Genomic DNA, 20,657 nt, shown 5'->3' with positions numbered 1-20,657 from the left:
CCTAGATATGCCACTGGGTTTAATACATGCAGAATGTGTGCAGGTCTCAAATTGCACAGACTGTATGCTGCATATATGTGTGTTCACTTTCTGAGCATGAGCAGAGTGAAATCTGAGAGTTAAACCCTAACTGGCATATTATTCATCCTGCATCAGCTCCCTGGAGCTTTAGCTGAATCCACTGGAAAAATGGATCCGGTAAGAATCACAGAGACAAATCTTATTAAATGAAGTTTAATATGACAACGATACATTTTAAAGTATATACAAAAACAATAGGAATGACATACAAAGATAGTCTTAAAGTGGGTACACACTTAAACGATATCGGCCCTATTTGTAATTTCTGGGCAAATCGGAATGACAAATCGGGCATATCATTAAGTGTGTATGTCCAATTTGCGTGCTCCCTTGGTTACTTGTGAAATCTTCTGGTTGGCCATGCTGTACAGTCAATCAGAAGATATCATGTACAATGCCATGCTGCCGAATGCAGCATGGCATCGTACATCGCGCCATAGCCCTCTTCATTGTACAAGTGTGTGTGTGCACTTGCCGATACAGGGTCCCATCGCCCGTCGGATTGGCTGGCTACACATCATTCTGATGTGTAGCCGGCTTTAGGCAAAAACTTTTCTTATAAACAAAAAGCAGTTGCATTAATATTGTTTTTTCACACAGGCATAATGCTCTGTTCTGTGCACTAGGTGTCTTCAGAGTTTGGGGAAGCTCATACCTCTTAATGCCTCATTTGGTTTGTTACTGTGGCAATGCACACTTCATGGATTACATTGAAATATAAATATACAGGCACCATGGGTGCGACAGGAGTTATATTCTGTTATTTTATCTTCTATTTAAACCCAGCACTGCATGGCATCCCTTATATTTGTGGCATACAGAAACAGATACTGTACTGTATTTAATGTGTCTGCCAAACAGTGACTGTGTAAACAGTACATGAAAAGGGCTGAAACTTAAACTTTTCACAGGAAACAGGAAAGTGTGCTTTGTTTATATTCCAATGTTTATCTATGTTTGAAAGCCTCAGGGGTTCCAGATCTATGGCAAAGTGATATGGTCAAATTTTAGTTAGTAAACATAATGAGGATTTTTCCCTAGGGCAAAATGCTGATCCCAAGTTCACATTAGTTAACATGCAATTATGGTTATAGTGAAATAACAAAACCGTATTGGGTCAAAGTAAATCAATATAAAGTCTTAAAAAGTTTAAAATAATATACTGATTGCTTACTATGGGCCAGCGGCGGAACTCCCGGAGACAATGGAGTCATTTGCTGCTGGGCTCCAACCCTTAAGGGGGCACCTGGCTCCATTGACCCCCTGGCCGTTCCGGGCACTGCTATGGAGATGGAGCGCCGCTGATCGGCGCTCCACCTCCAGCGGCGTCAATACGGGGGGTGCGGTCGGAACCCCTATTTGCCGGGCGCCCGCTGAGTGTGTTACCAGCGGGCGCCCGGCTCCTTCTTTCCCCCCGGCGGTAGCCGGAGGAACGGAGCTCACTCCTGAGCTCCACTTCCTGGTCCCTCAGTGCACCATGGGAGTGACGTCATGAGGAGCGGATGCCGGGGACGGAAGGCAGCAACACTGGAGCGGGGTTTCAGGTAAGTATTGTTTTTTTTTTGTATGTGTGTGCGCTCGCGGGGGGGGCTCACTACAGGGGCATTATTGGTGGCTCACTACAGGGGGCATTACGGGGGCTTTCTGCAGGGGGCTTGCTGCAGGGGGCATTACTGGGGGCTTACTACAGGGGGCCTTATTGGGGGCTTTCTACAGGGGGTATTACTGAGGGCTTACTACGGGGAGCACTACAGGGACTTTACTACTGGGGGCTTACTACAGGGTGCTTGCTACTGGGAGCACTACAGGGGCTTACTACTGGGGGCACTACAGGGGCCCTTACTACTGGGGCACTGCAAAGGGGGACCACTACTGGAGGTACTGCATAGGGGGACCATTACTGGGGGCACTACATAGGCGCACTGCATACGGGGACCTCTACAGAGGGAACTGCATAGGGGGGCCACAGCTGGGGCTGGCATAGGTGCTGGGAGGTGGTACATTTTAATTTGGGGGGGGGCACCAACATTTATCTTGCCTCTGGGCACCTGGGATGAAGTTACGCCACTGCTATGGGTATGTCCTTTCAAGAACAATGGGAAATGATTATGCAAAAGTAAAAGAATTTTTATATTATCAACCTCCATAAATCTCTATAGATCATCCTGGTTTGTATATCTATTTATATATTGCACTTCATGCTCGCCTACCCCCCCGGGACTGCCGGGAGCCTTCCTAAACTCGAGTGCCGCTCCCAGCCTGCATGCGAAAGTTGCCAGTCGGGGGGGAGAGAGGGGGTTGATGACATGATTCACCGTCCTACCACCCCCTGCTGCATCGGAGGTCATGCCAGAATGTCGGTAAGTATGTTACACTTGCACAGTAGTATGATTTTTTTGTCTCTCACTACTGTATAAATGTATCACAAATTACTCTTTTGTTTGTATATATATATATTAGGGGTGAGCGGGTTCGGATTTCTGAAATCCGAACCCCCCCGAGCCCCCCCGATCCGAGTCCGATCCGAGTCAGGCTCGACTTTTCCCGCCTGACTCGGATCTGAAATCGAGGCAAAACGTCATCTTCCCGCCTTCCGAGTCTCGCGGGTTTTGGATCCTATATAAGGTACACACGTCGGCGCCATTTTCTCACTCGGCTGTGGACAGTGAAGAGGGAGGGTGGGAGTTAGGGCTGTGTAGTGTAGTGTAGTGTAGTGCTGCTGTTGTCCACTACTTCAAAGTCCATAGGGGCTGGCTGTGTTGTGCTGTGCTGCTGTTGTTAATAGGGGCTGTGTCCACTACTTCAAAGTCCATAGGGGCTGGCTGGACTGTGTTGTGCAGTCAGTTCTCCATAGGGGCTGTGTCCACTCCAAAGTCCTGTGCAGTGTCCCAGTCCTAAAGGAGTGCTGTAGTGTTGTCCAGGGGGTGCTCTGTCCATCAGGGGTGCTCCCCCCAAGTGCTAAAAAAATAATATATTTTCTGTGTTTGTGAATTGTGTGCGCAGTAGCCGCACGTGCATCAACAAAGTAGTGCCAAGCGTGCGCCTGTGTCATAAGTAAAGGGCCGGCTGGCTTGACCGTTAAGGGTGCTGTAACCCCCGAAAGTACACTCCAGTCCAAACCAAAAAAAAAATTATTTTCTGTGTTTGTGAATTGTGTGCGCAGTAGCCGCACGTGCATCAACAAAGTAGTGCCAAGCGTGCGCCTGTGTCATAAGTAAAGGGCCGGCTGGCTTGACCGTTAAGGGTGCTGTAACCCCCGAAAGTACACTCCAGTCCAAACCAAAAAAAAAATTATTTTCTGTGTTTGTGAATTGTGTGCGCAGTAGCCGCACGTGCATCAACAAAGTAGTGCCAAGCGTGCGCCTGTGTCATAAGTAAAGGGCCGGCTGGCTTGACCGTTAAGGGTGCTGTAACCCCCGAAAGTACACTCCAGTCCAAACCAAAAAAAATATTATTTTCTGTGTTTGTGAATTGTGTGCGCAGTAGTCGCACGTGCATCAACAAAGTAGTGCCAAGCGTGCGCCTGTGTCATAAGTAAAGGGCCGGCTGGCTTGACCGTTAAGGGTGCTGTAACCCCCGAAAGTACACTCCAGTCCAAACCAAAAAAAAAATTATTTTCTGTGTTTGTGAATTGTGTGCGCAGTAGCCGCACGTGCATCAACAAAGTAGTGCCAAGCGTGCGCCTGTGTCATAAGTAAAGGGCCGGCTGGCTTGACCGTTAAGGGTGCTGTAACCCCCGAAAGTACACTCCAGTCCAAACCAAAAAAAATATTATTTTCTGTGTTTGTGAATTGTGTGCGCAGTAGTCGCACGTGCATCAACAAAGTAGTGCCAAGCGTGCGCCTGTGTCATAAGTAAAGGGCCGGCTGGCTTGACCGTTAAAGGGTGCTGTAACCCCCAAGTACACTCCAGTCCAAACCAAAAAAAAAATTATTTTCTGTGTTTGTGAATTGTGTGCGCAGTAGCCGCACGTGCATCAACAAAGTAGTGCCAAGCGTGCGCCTGTGTCATAAGTAAAGGGCTGGCTGGCTTGACCGTTAAGGGTGCTGTAACCCCCGAAAGTACACTCCAGTCCAAACCAAAAAAAAAATTATTTTCTGTGTTTGTGAATTGTGTGCGCAGTAGCCGCACGTGCATCAACAAAGTAGTGCCAAGCGTGCGCCTGTGTCATAAGTAAAGGGCCGGCTGGCTTGACCGTTAAAGGGTGCTGTAACCCCCGAAAGTACACTCCAGTCCTAACCAAAAAAAAATAATTTTCTGTGTTTGTGAATTGTGTGCGCAGTAGCCGCACGTGCATCAACAAAGTAGTGCCAAGAGTGCGCCTGTGTCATAAGTAAAGGGCCGGCTGGCTTGACCGTTAAGGGTGCTGTAACCCCCGAAAGTACACTCCAGTCCAAACCAAAAAAAAAATTATTTTCTGTGTTTGTGAATTGTGTGCGCAGTAGCCGCACGTGCATCAACAAAGTAGTGCCAAGCGTGCGCCTGTGTCATAAGTAAAGGGCCGGCTGGCTTGACCGTTAAGGGTGCTGTAACCCCCGAAAGTACACTCCAGTCCAAACCAAAAAAAAATTATTTTCTGTGTTTGTGAATTGTGTGCGCAGTAGCCGCACGTGCATCAACAAAGTAGTGCCAAGCGTGCGCCTGTGTCATAAGTAAAGGGCCGGCTGGCTTGACCGTTAAGGGTGCTGTAACCCCCGAAAGTACACTCCAGTCCAAACCAAAAAAAATATTATTTTCTGTGTTTGTGAATTGTGTGCGCAGTAGTCGCACGTGCATCAACAAAGTAGTGCCAAGCGTGCGCCTGTGTCATAAGTAAAGGGCCGGCTGGCTTGACCGTTAAAGGGTGCTGTAACCCCCAAGTACACTCCAGTCCAAACCAAAAAAAAATTTATTTTCTGTGTTTGTGAATTGTGTGCGCAGTAGCCGCACGTGCATCAACAAAGTAGTGCCAAGCGTGCGCCTGTGTCATAAGTAAAGGGCCGGCTGGCTTGACCGTTAAGGGTGCTGTAACCCCCGAAAGTACACTCCAGTCCAAACCAAAAAAAAAATTATTTTCTGTGTTTGTGAATTGTGTGCGCAGTAGCCGCACGTGCATCAACAAAGTAGTGCCAAGCGTGCGCCTGTGTCATAAGTAAAGGGCCGGCTGGCTTGACCGTTAAAGGGTGCTGTAACCCCCGAAAGTACACTCCAGTCCTAACCAAAAAAAAATTATTTTCTGTGTTTGTGAATTGTGTGCGCAGTAGCCGCACGTGCATCAACAAAGTAGTGCCAAGAGTGCGCCTGTGTCATAAGTAAAGGGCCGGCTGGCTTGACCGTTAAGGGTGCTGTAACCCCCGAAAGTACACTCCAGTCCAAACCAAAAAAAAAATTATTTTCTGTGTTTGTGAATTGTGTGCGCAGTAGCCGCACGTGCATCAACAAAGTAGTGCCAAGCGTGCGCCTGTGTCATAAGTAAAGGGCCGGCTGGCTTGACCGTTAAGGGTGCTGTAACCCCCGAAAGTACACTCCAGTCCAAACCAATAAAAAATTATTTTCTGTGTTTGTGAATTGTGTGCGCAGTAGCCGCACGTGCATCAACAAAGTAGTGCCAAGCGTGCGCCTGTGTCATAAGTAAAGGGCCGGCTGGCTTGACCGTTAAGGGTGCTGTAACCCCCGAAAGTACACTCCAGTCCAAACCAAAAAAAAATTATTTTCTGTGTTTGTGAATTGTGTGCGCAGTAGCCGCACGTGCATCAACAAAGTAGTGCCAAGCGTGCGCCTGTGTCATAAGTAAAGGGCCGGCTGGCTTGACCGTTAAGGGTGCTGTAACCCCCGAAAGTACACTCCAGTCCAAACCAAAAAAAATATTATTTTCTGTGTTTGTGAATTGTGTGCGCAGTAGTCGCACGTGCATCAACAAAGTAGTGCCAAGCGTGCGCCTGTGTCATAAGTAAAGGGCCGGCTGGCTTGACCGTTAAAGGGTGCTGTAACCCCCAAGTACACTCCAGTCCAAACCAAAAAAAAAATTATTTTCTGTGTTTGTGAATTGTGTGCGCAGTAGCCGCACGTGCATCAACAAAGTAGTGCCAAGCGTGCGCCTGTGTCATAAGTAAAGGGCCGGCTGGCTTGACCGTTAAGGGTGCTGTAACCCCCGAAAGTACACTCCAGTCCAAACCAAAAAAAAAATTATTTTCTGTGTTTGTGAATTGTGTGCGCAGTAGCTGCACGTGCATCAACAAAGTAGTGCCAAGCGTGCGCCTGTGTCATAAGTAAAGGGCCGGCTGGCTTGACCGTTAAAGGGTGCTGTAACCCCCGAAAGTACACTCCAGTCCTAACCAAAAAAAAATTATTTTCTGTGTTTGTGAATTGTGTGCGCAGTAGCCGCACGTGCATCAACAAAGTAGTGCCAAGAGTGCGCCTGTGTCATAAGTAAAGGGCCGGCTGGCTTGACCGTTAAGGGTGCTGTAACCCCCGAAAGTACACTCCAGTCCAAACCAAAAAAAAAATTATTTTCTGTGTTTGTGAATTGTGTGCGCAGTAGCCGCACGTGCATCAACAAAGTAGTGCCAAGCGTGCGCCTGTGTCATAAGTAAAGGGCCGGCTGGCTTGACCGTTAAGGGTGCTGTAACCCCCGAAAGTACACTCCAGTCCAAACCAAAAAAAAATTATTTTCTGTGTTTGTGAATTGTGTGCGCAGTAGCCGCACGTGCATCAACAAAGTAGTGCCAAGCGTGCGCCTGTGTCATAAGTAAAGGGCCGGCTGGCTTGACCGTTAAGGGTGCTGTAACCCCCGAAAGTACACTCCAGTCCAAACCAAAAAAAATATTATTTTCTGTGTTTGTGAATTGTGTGCGCAGTAGTCGCACGTGCATCAACAAAGTAGTGCCAAGCGTGCGCCTGTGTCATAAGTAAAGGGCCGGCTGGCTTGACCGTTAAAGGGTGCTGTAACCCCCAAGTACACTCCAGTCCAAACCAAAAAAAAAATTATTTTCTGTGTTTGTGAATTGTGTGCGCAGTAGCCGCACGTGCATCAACAAAGTAGTGCCAAGCGTGCGCCTGTGTCATAAGTAAAGGGCCGGCTGGCTTGACCGTTAAGGGTGCTGTAACCCCCGAAAGTACACTCCAGTCCAAACCAAAAAAAAAATTATTTTCTGTGTTTGTGAATTGTGTGCGCAGTAGCCGCACGTGCATCAACAAAGTAGTGCCAAGCGTGCGCCTGTGTCATAAGTAAAGGGCCGGCTGGCTTGACCGTTAAAGGGTGCTGTAACCCCCGAAAGTACACTCCAGTCCTAACCAAAAAAAAATTATTTTCTGTGTTTGTGAATTGTGTGCGCAGTAGCCGCACGTGCATCAACAAAGTAGTGCCAAGAGTGCGCCTGTGTCATAAGTAAAGGGCCGGCTGGCTTGACCGTTAAAGGGTGCTGTAACCCACAAAGTACACTCCAGTCCAAACCAAAAAAAAAATTATTTTCTGTGTTTAGCCGCACGTATATATCAAATCGATATAACATAAATGGAGGACCAAACTTTCTCCGATAAAAATAAAATAGAGAAAGATCAAGAACCACTTCCTCCTAGTGCTGAAGCTGCTGCCACTAGTCATGACATAGACGATAACATGCCATCAACGTCGTCTGCCAAGGCCGATGCCCAATGTCATAGTAGAGGGCACATACAATCCCAAATGGCAAAGTTCAGGAAAATGACCTTGAAAAAGACATTTAAATCAGCTGAAGAGAAACGTAAACTTGCCAATATGCCATTTACGACACGGAGTGGCAAGGAACGGCTAAGGTCGATCCCTAGTATGCTCATGACTAGTGGTTCAGCTTCACATGACGATGGAAGCCCTCCTCCCACTAAAAAAATCAAAAGAGTTAAGCTGGCAAAAGCACAGCGAAGAACTGTGCTTTCTAAGAAGATATCACAAATCCCCAAGGAGAGTCCAAGTGTGGTGGTGGTTGCGATGCCTGACCTTCCCAGCACTGGACGGGAAGAGGTGGCTCTTTCCACCATTTGCATGCCCCCTGCAAGTGCTGAAAGGAGCACCCACAGTCCACTTGCTGATATGCAAATTGAAGATGTCACTGTTGAAGTACAACAGGATGAGGATACTGGTGTAGCTGGCGCTGAGGAGGAAGTTGGCGAGGAGGATTCTGATGGTGATGTGGTTTGTTTAAATCAGGCTCCGGGGGAGACAGTTGTTGTCCGTGGGATGAAAAAGCCCATCACGGTCATGCCTGGGCAGAAGACCAAACATTCCACCTCTTTGGTCTGGCAATATTTCTATCCAAATCCGGACAACAACTGTCTTGCCATATGTACCATATGTAAAGGTGAAATAAGTAGGGGTAGGGACGTCAACCACCTAGGAACATCCTCCCTTATACGGCACCTGCAGCGCGTTCATAAAAAGTTACTGTCAAGTTCAGAAACTTTGGCTAAGACCGTAAGCAGTCCAGGGACACCTAAATCCCGTTGTCCTGTTGTATCCAAGCGCCTGCAAACCACACCGTCAACTCCCTCCTCGTCAATTTCCTCCTTAGTCAGGATCGGAAGTAGTCCTGCAGGCCATGTCACTGGCATGACTGACTCTCCTATCCGGGATTCCTCTGGAGGATCCTGCATTGCTACGCCTACTGCTGCCGCTGCTGCTGTTGCTGCTGCTGGGAGTCGTTCATCATCCCAGAGAGGAAGTAGGAACACCACTACTTTTACTAAACAATTGACCCTCCAACAGTCCTTAGCGAGGAGGATGAAGTACGACAGCAGTCATCCTGAAGCAAAACGTATAACTGAGGCCTTGACTGCTATGTTGGTGTTAGACGTGCGTCCGGTATCCGCCATTAGTGCAGTGGGATTTAGACAATTGATGGAGGTAGTGTGTCCCCGGTTCCAAATACCGTCTAGATTCCACTTCACTAGGCAGGCGATACCGAGACTGTACAGAAACGTCAGAAAAAGTGTCCTCAGTGTCCTGAAAAATGCCGTTGTACACAATGTCCACTTAACCACGGACATGTGGACAAGTGGAACAGGGCAGACTAAGGACTATATGACTGTGACAGCCCACTGGGTAGATGTATCACCTTACGCAGCAACAGCAGCAGCGTCACCAGTAGCAGCATCTCAGAAACGCCAGCTCGTTACAAGGCAGGCTACGCTGTGTATCACCGGTTTCAGTAAGAGGCACACCGCCGACAACCTCTTAGAGAAACTGAGGGAAATCATCGCCCAGTGGCTTACCCCACTTAGACTCTCCTGGGGATTTGTGATATCTGACAACGCCACCAATATTGTGCGGGCATTACATCTGGGCAAATTCCAGCACGTCCCATGTTTTGCTCACACAATAAACTTGGTGGTGCAGAATTTTCTGAAAAGCGACAGGGGCGTGCAGGAGACGCTTTGGGTGGCCCGAAAAATTTCTGGCCACTTTCGCCATTCAGCGACTGCGTGCCGAAGACTGGAGCGCCAGCAAACACTCTTGAACCTGCCCCGCCATCACCTGAAGCAAGAGGTTGTGACACGGTGGAACTCAACCCTCTATATGCTTCAGAGGATGGAGGAGCAGCAAAAGGCCATACAAGCCTATACATCCACCTATGACATAGGCAAAGGAGGGGGTATGCACCTGACTCAAGCGCAGTGGAGAATGATTTCCGTGTTGTGCAAGGTTCTCCAGCCCTTCGAACTTGCCACACGTGAAGTCAGTTCAGACACTGCCAGCTTGAGTCAGGTCATTCCCCTCATCAGGCTTTTGCAGAAGCAGCTGGAGAAAGTGAAGGAGGAGCTAAGACGGAGCGATTCCGCTCGGCATGTGGGACTTGTGGATGAAGCCCTTCATTCGCTTTGCCAGGATTCCAGGGTGGTCAATCTGTTGAAATCAGACCACTACATTTTGGCCACCGTGCTCGATCCTAGGTTTAAAGCCTATGTGGTGTCTCTCTTTCCGGCCGACACAAGCCTGCAGAGGTGCAAAGACCTGCTGGTGAACACACTGTCAGCTGAAGCGGAACGTGACACGTCAACAGCTCCTTCTTCATTTTCTCCTGCAACTGGGGCTGCCAGGAAAAAACTTAGGTATCCTAAGCAACCCGCTGGCGGTGATGCAGGACAGGCAGGACCAAGTTTGGACATCTGGTCCGGACTGAAGGACCTGGCAACAATTTCTGACATGTCTACTGTCACTGCATATGATACTGTCACCATTGACAGAATGGTGGAGGATTACATCGGTGACAGCATCCAAGTAGGCATGGCAGACAGTCCATACCTGTACTGGCAGGAAAAAGAGGCAATTTGGAGGCCCCTGTACAAACTGGCTCTATTTTACCTGAGTTGCCCCCCCTCCAGTGTGTACTCCGAAAGAGTGTTTAGTGCAGCCGGGAACCTTGTCAGCGAAAGGCGTAGGAGGTTGCTTCCACAGAATGTGGAGAAGATGATGTTCATCAAAATGAATTATCAGCTCTTCCAGGGAGACCAGCCTCCAGAAGGTACAGAGGGACCTGTGGTGGTGGATTCAAGTGGGGACGAGTTAATACTTTGTGAGGATGAGGATGTACACACTGAAGAGGGTGAGGAATCGGTGGATGAGGAGGATGAGGATGACATCTTGCCTCCATAGAGCCAGTTTGTGCAGGGACACATTAATTGCCAGCTTGTTTTGTGGGGGCCCAAACGAACCAATCATTTCAGCCACAGTTGTGTGGCAGACCCTGGCGCTGAAATGATTGGTTTGTTAAAGTGTGCATGTCCTGTTTATACAACATAAGGGTGGGTGGGAGGGCCCAAGGACAATTCCATCTTGCACCTCTTTTTTTTCTTTGCATTATGTACAGTTTGGGGCCTAGTTTTTCAAACTGCCATCCTGTCTGCCACTGCAGTTTCACGCCTAGATGGGTCACGTGTTTGTGCCGCCCACTCGTGTCGCTTAGCATAGTCATCCAGCTACCTCGGTGCAACGTTTTGGACATAAAAACACTATTGTGAGGTGTGAGGTGTTCAGAATAGACTGGAAATGAGTGGAAATTAAGGTTATTGAGGTTAATAATAGCATAGGAGCAGAAAAACCTACAAATTCTGTGATTTTAGCTGTTTTTATGCTTTTTTAAAAAAAAATACAGATCCAAAACACAAAACCCAGAACCCAAAACACGGAAGGGTGGTTTTGGCAAAACCAATCCAGATCCAAAACACGAAGAAAGATCCAGATCCAAAACCAAAACACAAAACACGAAAAGTGGCCGGTGCACACCCCTAATATATATATATATATATATATATACACATCGGTCCTGTGCAGCTCTGCTACCGCTGGGCATCTTTATTGTGTAAAATGCATCTTAGTTGCAGTGTGACTAGAATGCACCAGGAGACCGTGCTGATATGCGACAGTGGTATATTTGTGTGTTACTGAGTCTGCATATGGAACTTGGTATTGAAAAAGGTGGCAGCTGCTGCATCATAGCACTTTGTATGCTGGTTCACAGATATACATGTTTCGCATATCAATTTAATCAGCACAGTCTCCTTGTGCATCATAGTCGCATCGCATTGTACCTTAGAGTTTTGGCAAAAAAGGCGCCAGGCATTAGCAGTCGCACAGGACATGGCACACCAAGAGGGTCTGTTTGGCGTGACTGCTACAAAGATGTGTAAGGACACATCTGTATATATATATATATATATATATATATATGTACACATATGTGTGTGTGCTTAAGTGTGTTTCTTTCAGGTGCTCCGGATTCCTCCCACATTCCAAAAATATACTGGTTAGTTAATTGGCTTTTCCCTAAAAAAATTAACCCTAGAGTGTATGTGTGTGTGTGTACAGATGATAAGGAATCATAGGCAAATGCAGGGGGGTTCCAGTTGCCTGGAAACCCCCCTCCATAGCCCACATCATGATGCCAACAATTGAAATAGCATATAATACAAAAGTTGCATGCTTTTAAGCTATCCTCAGTGTCACAAATTAAATTGTTAGCTCGACCTGTTGATCTTTTAATATGTGTCAGTCAGCAATGAATATACTTGTGCACATACTAGGAGTTCTGGAAAACATGCACTGTTAGGGATGCACTGATATAGACCATCTTATTAATACTGTATAATAATACATTATCCAGTACATAAGGAGACCAATCTGTACATATATGTCCAGGGCAGTGCAAGGTTCTTTTTCTGCCCCTCCAGATTCAGGAACTTGCTCAAATGATCTGGCTGGCAGGCAGGGTGACTTGCCCAATCTTCCAGGGTGCCCGGGAGTACCACCCGATTTTTTGGAGGCTCCCGGCAGGGGCGGATTGGGCATTACTTTTTGCGGGGAAAATCCCGGTGGGCCGATTGGTTGTGGGGCCGCTTGTTTATTTGAGGCCCCGCCCCCCGATTCGCGTCACCCAGCCGGCTACTGTGTGTTTTACACAAGCAGCCTGGCTGCCTATCAGTACTGCCTGGCCATGCCTTAGCCTCTCTCGCGAGAAGAGAGGCCAGCGGCCAGCATCCTATCAAGGCTCCACCCAGCGTACAGTCGGAGTGAGGTGAAGTGGCGCTGGACCGCGGGTGACAGCGTGGCAGCGGTGAGGGTAAGTTGCGGCGGGGATGGGGGGCCGCCGGCCGGTCAGAGCAGTCTTTCAGCCTGATCACATCCTCTCCACTCTCCCTCTCCCTAGGCTGTGAAGTGTCACGTTTAAGTTTCATTTCACAGCCAGGGGAGGGGGCAGAGTGGAGAGGAGACAATCGGGTCTGGCTGCCTTCTAGGGGGTGGTGATCTGTCTGTTGGGGGAGGGGGGGTCTGATATACTAGGGGTGGTGCTGGAGAGATGATGATCTGTCTGTGGGGGAGGGGGTCTGATATATTAGGGGCGGGGGAGATGATCTGTCTGTGGGGAGGGGGTGCTCTGCTATACTATGGGTGGGGGAGATGATGATCTGTCTGGGGGAGGGGAGGTCTGCTATACTAAGGGCGGGGGAGATGATCTGTCTGCGAAGGGGGGTCTGCTATACTAGGGGTGGGGGAGATGATCTGTCTGGGAAGGGGGGTCTGCTATACTAGGGGTGGGGGAGATGATGATCTATCTGGGGAAGGGGGGGTCTGCTATACTAAGGGCGGGGGAGATGATCTGTCTGTGAGGAGGGGGTCTGCTATACTAGGGGTGGGGGAGATGATGATCTGTCTGGGGGAGGGGGGGTCTACTATACTAAGGGCTGGGGAGATGATGATCTGTCTGGGGATGGGGGTCTGCTACCTTAGGGGTGGGGAAGATGATCTGTCTGGGGGACGGGGGGTCTGCTATACTAAGGGCGGGGGAGATGATGATCTGTCTGGGGATGAGGGTCTGCTATACTAGGGGTGGGGGAGATGATCTGTCTGGGGGAGGGGGGGTCTGCTATACAAAGTAAATCAATATAAAGTCTTAAAAAGTTTAAAATAATATACTGATTGCTTACTATGGGCCAGCGGCGGAACTCCCGGAGACAATGGAGTCATTTGCTGCTGGGCTCCAACCCTTAAGGGGGCACCTGGCTCCATTGACCCCCTGGCCGTTCCGGGCACTGCTATGGAGATGGAGCGCCGCTGATCGGCGCTCCACCTCCAGCGGCGTCAATACGGGGGGTGCGGTCGGAACCCCTATTTGCCGGGCGCCCGCTGAGTGTGTTACCAGCGGGCGCCCGGCTCCTTCTTTCCCCCCGGCGGTAGCCGGAGGAACGGAGCTCACTCCTGAGCTCCACTTCCTGGTCCCTCAGTGCACCATGGGAGTGACGTCATGACATCACTCCCATAGTTCCGAGGAGCGGATGCCGGGGACGGAAGGCAGCAACACTGGAGCGGGGTTTCAGGTAAGTATTGTTTTTTTTTTTGTATGTGTGTGCGCTCGCGGGGGGGGCTCACTACAGGGGCATTATTGGTGGCTCACTACAGGGGGCATTACGGGGGCTTTCTGCAGGGGGCTTGCTGCAGGGGGCATTACTGGGGGCTTACTACAGGGGGCCTTATTGGGGGCTTTCTACAGGGGGTATTACTGAGGGCTTACTACGGGGAGCACTACAGGGACTTTACTACTGGGGGCTTACTACAGGGTGCTTGCTACTGGGAGCACTACAGGGGCTTACTACTGGGGGCACTACAGGGGCCCTTACTACTGGGGCACTGCAAAGGGGGACCACTACTGGAGGTACTGCATAGGGGGACCATTACTGGGGGCACTACATAGGCGCACTGCATACGGGGACCTCTACAGAGGGAACTGCATAGGGGGGCCACAGCTGGGGCTGGCATAGGTGCTGGGAGGTGGTACATTTTAATTTGGGGGGGGGCACCAACATTTATCTTGCCTCTGGACACCTGGGATGAAGTTACGCCACTGCTATGGGTATGTCCTTTCAAGAACAATGGGAAATGATTATGCAAAAGTAAAAGAATTTTTATATTATCAACCTCCATAAATCTCTATAGATCATCCTGGTTTGTATATCTATTTATATATTGCACTTCATGCTCGCCTACCCCCCCGGGACTGCCGGGAGCCTTCCTAAACTCGAGTGCCGCTCCCAGCCTGCATGCGAAAGTTGCCAGTCGGGGGGGAGAGAGGGGGTTGATGACATGATTCACCGTCCTACCACCCCCTGCTGCATCGGAGGTCATGCCAGAATGTCGGTAAGTATGTTACACTTGCACAGTAGTATGATTTTTTTGTCTCTCACTACTGTATAAATGTATCACAAATTACTCTTTTGTTTGTATATATATATATATATATATATATATATATACACATCGGTCCTGTGCAGCTCTGCTACCGCTGGGCATCTTTATTGTGTAAAATGCATCTTAGTTGCAGTGTGACTAGAATGCACCAGGAGACCGTGCTGATATGCGACAGTGGTATATTTGTGTGTTACTGAGTCTGCATATGGAACTTGGTATTGAAAAAGGTGGCAGCTGCTGCATCATAGCACTTTGTATGCTGGTTCACAGATATACATGTTTCGCATATCAATTTAATCAGCACAGTCTCCTTGTGCATCATAGTCGCATCGCATTGTACCTTAGAGTTTTGGCAAAAAAGGCGCCAGGCATTAGCAGTCGCACAGGACATGGCACACCAAGAGGGTCTGTTTGGCGTGACTGCTACAAAGATGTGTAAGGACACATCTGTATATATATATATATATATATATATATATATGTACACATATGTGTGTGTGCTTAAGTGTGTTTCTTTCAGGTGCTCCGGATTCCTCCCACATTCCAAAAATATACTGGTTAGTTAATTGGCTTTTCCCTAAAAAAATTAACCCTAGAGTGTATGTGTGTGTGTGTACAGATGATAAGGAATCATAGGCAAATGCAGGGGGGTTCCAGTTGCCTGGAAACCCCCCTCCATAGCCCACATCATGATGCCAACAATTGAAATAGCATATAATACAAAAGTTGCATGCTTTTAAGCTATCCTCAGTGTCACAAATTAAATTGTTAGCTCGACCTGTTGATCTTTTAATATGTGTCAGTCAGCAATGAATATACTTGTGCACATACTAGGAGTTCTGGAAAACATGCACTGTTAGGGATGCACTGATATAGACCATCTTATTAATACTGTATAATAATACATTATCCAGTACATAAGGAGACCAATCTGTACATATATGTCCAGGGCAGTGCAAGGTTCTTTTTCTGCCCCTCCAGATTCAGGAACTTGCTCAAATGATCTGGCTGGCAGGCAGGGTGACTTGCCCAATCTTCCAGGGTGCCCGGGAGTACCACCCGATTTTTTGGAGGCTCCCGGCAGGGGCGGATTGGGCATTACTTTTTGCGGGGAAAATCCCGGTGGGCCGATTGGTTGTGGGGCCGCTTGTTTATTTGAGGCCCCGCCCCCCGATTCGCGTCACCCAGCCGGCTACTGTGTGTTTTACACAAGCAGCCTGGCTGCCTATCAGTACTGCCTGGCCATGCCTTAGCCTCTCTCGCGAGAAGAGAGGCCAGCGGCCAGCATCCTATCAAGGCTCCACCCAGCGTACAGTCGGAGTGAGGTGAAGTGGCGCTGGACCGCGGGTGACAGCGTGGCAGCGGTGAGGGTAAGTTGCGGCGGGGATGGGGGGCCGCCGGCCGGTCAGAGCAGTCTTTCAGCCTGATCACATCCTCTCCACTCTCCCTCTCCCTAGGCTGTGAAGTGTCACGTTTAAGTTTCATTTCACAGCCAGGGGAGGGGGCAGAGTGGAGAGGAGACAATCGGGTCTGGCTGCCTTCTAGGGGGTGGTGATCTGTCTGTTGGGGGAGGGGGGTCTGATATACTAGGGGTGGTGCTGGAGAGATGATGATCTGTCTGTGGGGGAGGGGGGTCTGATATATTAGGGGCGGGGGAGATGATCTGTCTGTGGGGAGGGGGTGCTCTGCTATACTATGGGTGGGGGAGATGATGATCTGTCTGGGGGAGGGGAGGTCTGCTATACTAAGGGCGGGGGAGATGATCTGTCTGCGAAGGGGGGTCTGCTATACTAGGGGTGGGGGAGATGATCTGTCTGGGAAGGGGGGTCTGCTATACTAGGGGTGGGGGAGATGATGATCTATCTGGGGAAGGGGGGGTCTGCTATACTAAGGGCGGGGGAGATGATCTGTCTGTGAGGAGGGGGTCTGCTATACTAGGGGTGGGGGAGATGATGATCTGTCTGGGGGAGGGGGGGTCTACTATACTAAGGGCTGGGGAGATGATGATCTGTCTGGGGATGGGGGTCTGCTACCTTAGGGGTGGGGAAGATGATCTGTCTGGGGGACGGGGGGTCTGCTATACTAAGGGCGGGGGAGATGATGATCTGTCTGGGGATGAGGGTCTGCTATACTAGGGGTGGGGGAGATGATCTGTCTGGGGGAGGGGGGGTCTGCTATACTAAGGGTGGGGGAAATGATGATCTGTCTGTGGGGACGGGGGGGTTGATCTGTCTGTGGGGAGGGGGGTATTCTGTGCTAAGGGGAGATGATCTGTGTGTGAGAAAGAAGGGCTATTCTGTGCTAGGGCAGGAGGACGCCACTGAGGAGACGCAGGAGGATGACGCTCGGGAGACGCAGGAGGATGGCACGGTGGGTGGATGGTGCCGGAGAGAATTGGGGGTGGCACTGGAGAGGCGCAGGGAGATAGCGCTGAAGAAACACACGAGGGGATAGGTTGGAGACACACCAAGACGCTGGTGCTGGAGACACACATATAGGACGGTAGGAACGCTGATACTATTAGAAGAAACACTGGGGCACAGTCATCTTCAGTAAGATAACAATTCTAATGAAACCATATTACTGATGCAAATGGTACCAAAAGAGCAAATATATTTTATTAATATAAAATTGTTTGATATGGGAAACCCACATTTATTATCTGGTTGAACCTCTGTTGCATGATAATGACATTGGTTTTATTGGGACACATACAGGCGGCTTCCAGACCATGGGATCTCATGCGTGAATAGCAAATACCAACTCAAGACACTGCCTGTCCAGGGAGGATCAATTTCTTCAGAGATTCCCCGTTGCAGAGTAATCATATAGGTAAGAAAATGCTCATTCACATGCTCGCTGTGCTTATTCACTGGAGAGAGGGACTGTGGGCATGGCTATCAGCTCCTGGAGCGGTAGGCATGCCCCCAGTATGACTATGACTGAAACAGGGAGAGTGGCTTGCAGGTATGGTGTTTCGCATTAGGCCACACCCCTTTCCACAAGGCCACTCCCACTTTTTCGCCGCGCGCCTTCGGCGCGCACACCGAGGGCCGCTTTCACATTTTTTTCCAGGGCCACTTTCATTTCCCAATCCACCCCTGGCTCCCGGCCATCCCAGTAGAGTAGGCAAGTATCATATAAAGGAATGAGTATTTCTTAATTTCAGGATACATATTATTTTCCTAGGCCTTGTTTGTACAGTATGTTTAAGCTTTTATTACTAGCCTAGTGTGCGAGCATTGGGGGGTTGTAGGGAATAATTGCACACACATGCTTTTATCCTTACCTATTGTTGTAACTAGATTTACTGCATAGTTATACTGGAGTCAATCAAGGGGAAAAAAGAAAGAGAACATTCTATCAGCCATTTCTGCTTCTAAAATATGGCTTTAATCAAACTATTGTGAGTTTGCTGACTTTCCACCACTAACACCTGCAGTCTGCATATCCTGGACACTCCTTACTGAACTCCCTGCTTGGATTCTGCAAGGAGCAATCACTTTGCTTGCTACTATTTATGATTACTTTTTTTTCTAGGATGCTGAGGCACATAACCTAAAACTCTTATAATTCTAGTAAATCCTTCCCATAACCCTTGCCCTAATACCCTAACACTGAGCCTAACACCCTAACATGAAATCCCTAACAACTCTAACCCAGGCCCTAACCCCAAACATCAACCTAACCATAACCCGTAACCCAGTGCTCGAAGTGTGCCAGTATGCAACGGTATGTCATACCGGCACTTCAAGCACTAAACTTTTTTTTTTACAAGCAGTGCGGTACGCTCGGGTACAGTATACTGTTACGAATTTGGACGCTCATAAACTGTACCACCTGCACACTTTGTAGCGGCCTTTACTGCCAGCAGCCAGAATGTACCACCGAGCAAACCCATGGTGCACGGTGGCGTGACAGCACCTCCAATCCTTCTGTTCCAGGGATCTGCTAGGAGTGTGAAGGTGACGACATAACGCTCTGATGGCTGGCGTGAAGAGGAGCCTGGGGGCTGGGGCCGGGTGCACTTTTCTTATCCCTCTCTTGCTGGTTTTATCACCCTTCTCGGTTCCTGCCTCCTCCTTAAAGAAACAGAGAGCAACGGAGGCTGGTTGTTATTGAAACTGGGAGTAGTGGGTGAGTGGGAAGGGGAGGTTGTTAGTGATGCAGTGAGTAGTAGGCGGGGTTGTTAGTGATGTAGTGAGTAGTAGGGGGGGTTGTTAGTAATGCAGGGAGTAGTGGGAGGGTTGTTAGTGATGCTGGGAGTAGTGGAGGGGAGGTTGTTAGTGATGCTGGGAATAGTGGAGGGGGGTTGTTAGTGATGCTGGGAGTAGTGGAGCGGAGGTTGGTAGTGATGCTGGGAGCAGTGGAGGGGAGGTTGTTAGTGATGCTGGGAGTAGTGGAGGGGAGGTTGTTAGTGATGCAAGGAGTAGTGGAGGGGGGTGTTAGTGGTGCCGGGAGTATTGGGGTTTGTTGTTAGTGATGCAGGGTGTATTGGAAGGGGAGTTCTAAGTGATGCAGGGTGTAGTGGAGGGGGGTTTGTTAGTGATACATCGAGTAGTGGAGGGTTGTTAGTTATGATGGGATTAGTGTGGGGGTGTTGTTAGTGATGCTGGGAGTAGTGGAGAGGGGTTGTTAGTGGTACTGACACTAGTGGGGGGGAGTCCCAGGTGGTGTCCCCTGAGGTGTCCCTAGGGACGTGCAGCCTCTGCTCCCTATAGATGAGCTCTTTGCATCAGGAGCCTGCATTATTAGCCTGATGATGGTGAAATCAATATGATTTCCACGTATCAGGGAGAAGCCAGTCACCTGGAGCCACACTGGACCTCTGGCTCAGGCTACAGATGAGTCCCTTGCCTTACCATCTCCATTACACTCACACACTACACTACAGTCACAGACCTGCTGTGTAGTTTCAGACCAAGCCCTCATGCAGAGGGGGTAGGGGTGCGCAGAGACTGGTTACAGGGGTTTGTACACTGTTAACTGATTTATATCACCTTAATCAACAACTGTCACTATAGAGATAATTATGGTAATATGGAATCGTTATGAATCACCGCCGAACCTAAGCCCGGCGTGTGAAATAACGATGCCGGAAGGCCGGCGGCTGAAGATCCCAACTGAGGTAATTAACACCACTAACCCTCCCCTCTACCCCCCTAACCCTAACCCTCCCTTAAGGGTGCCTAACCCTAGCCTCCCCCCAGAGGTGCCTAAACCTAAATCCCCCTCCTGCACGCTAAACCTGACCCTCCCAGGGGGCGCCTACACCTAACCTCCCCTTGGTGGTGCCTGACCCTAACCCCCCCTGCCCCTAGCCTAAGCCTAACCCTCCCGGGGGGGTTGCCTAACCCTAAATCCCCCCCGGGAGTCCTAATCCTAACCCTCCACCCCCATGGCTAAGTGCCCCCAAAGCCTAGCTTACCTACGATAGGTATGCTGGGCGTCGGCATTTCGGCATGGGGCTGATGAAAGGCGTGGGTATTTAGATGCCTATCATTAGTCCCATGGCGGGATTTCACAGTCAGGAAGCCGGCGGTCAGCATTTCGACCGCGTGCTTCCTAACTACATCCCGGTAATACAACCACTGTACTCTCACATTTAAAATGTTGTATGTATTATTTTAGCTGGTGTGCCCTGCTCTTATAGAGGCTGCACTTTACAGATAAAGATCAATGATCCCCAATAGTGAAAGCTGCTCTAGTTTTGTCCATCATGCAAAAGATCTGGTGGCGGCTTCCTAACTACATCCCGGTATTGAATTCTATGAGAATTTATATTTCAACTAGCCATACTAAGACACCTCATTTTCTGTTCAAGAAACCCCTGAAGAAGTCGTGACTGACGAAACGTGTTGGGTGACTATCTCTAACAAAAAAT

Source organism: Taudactylus pleione, unplaced genomic scaffold (assembly GCF_031769625.1).
Source record: "Taudactylus pleione unplaced genomic scaffold, aTauple2 ptg000066l, whole genome shotgun sequence".
Taxonomy (NCBI): domain Eukaryota; kingdom Metazoa; phylum Chordata; class Amphibia; order Anura; family Myobatrachidae; genus Taudactylus; species Taudactylus pleione.
Note: the sequence above shows the minus strand (reverse complement) of the source record.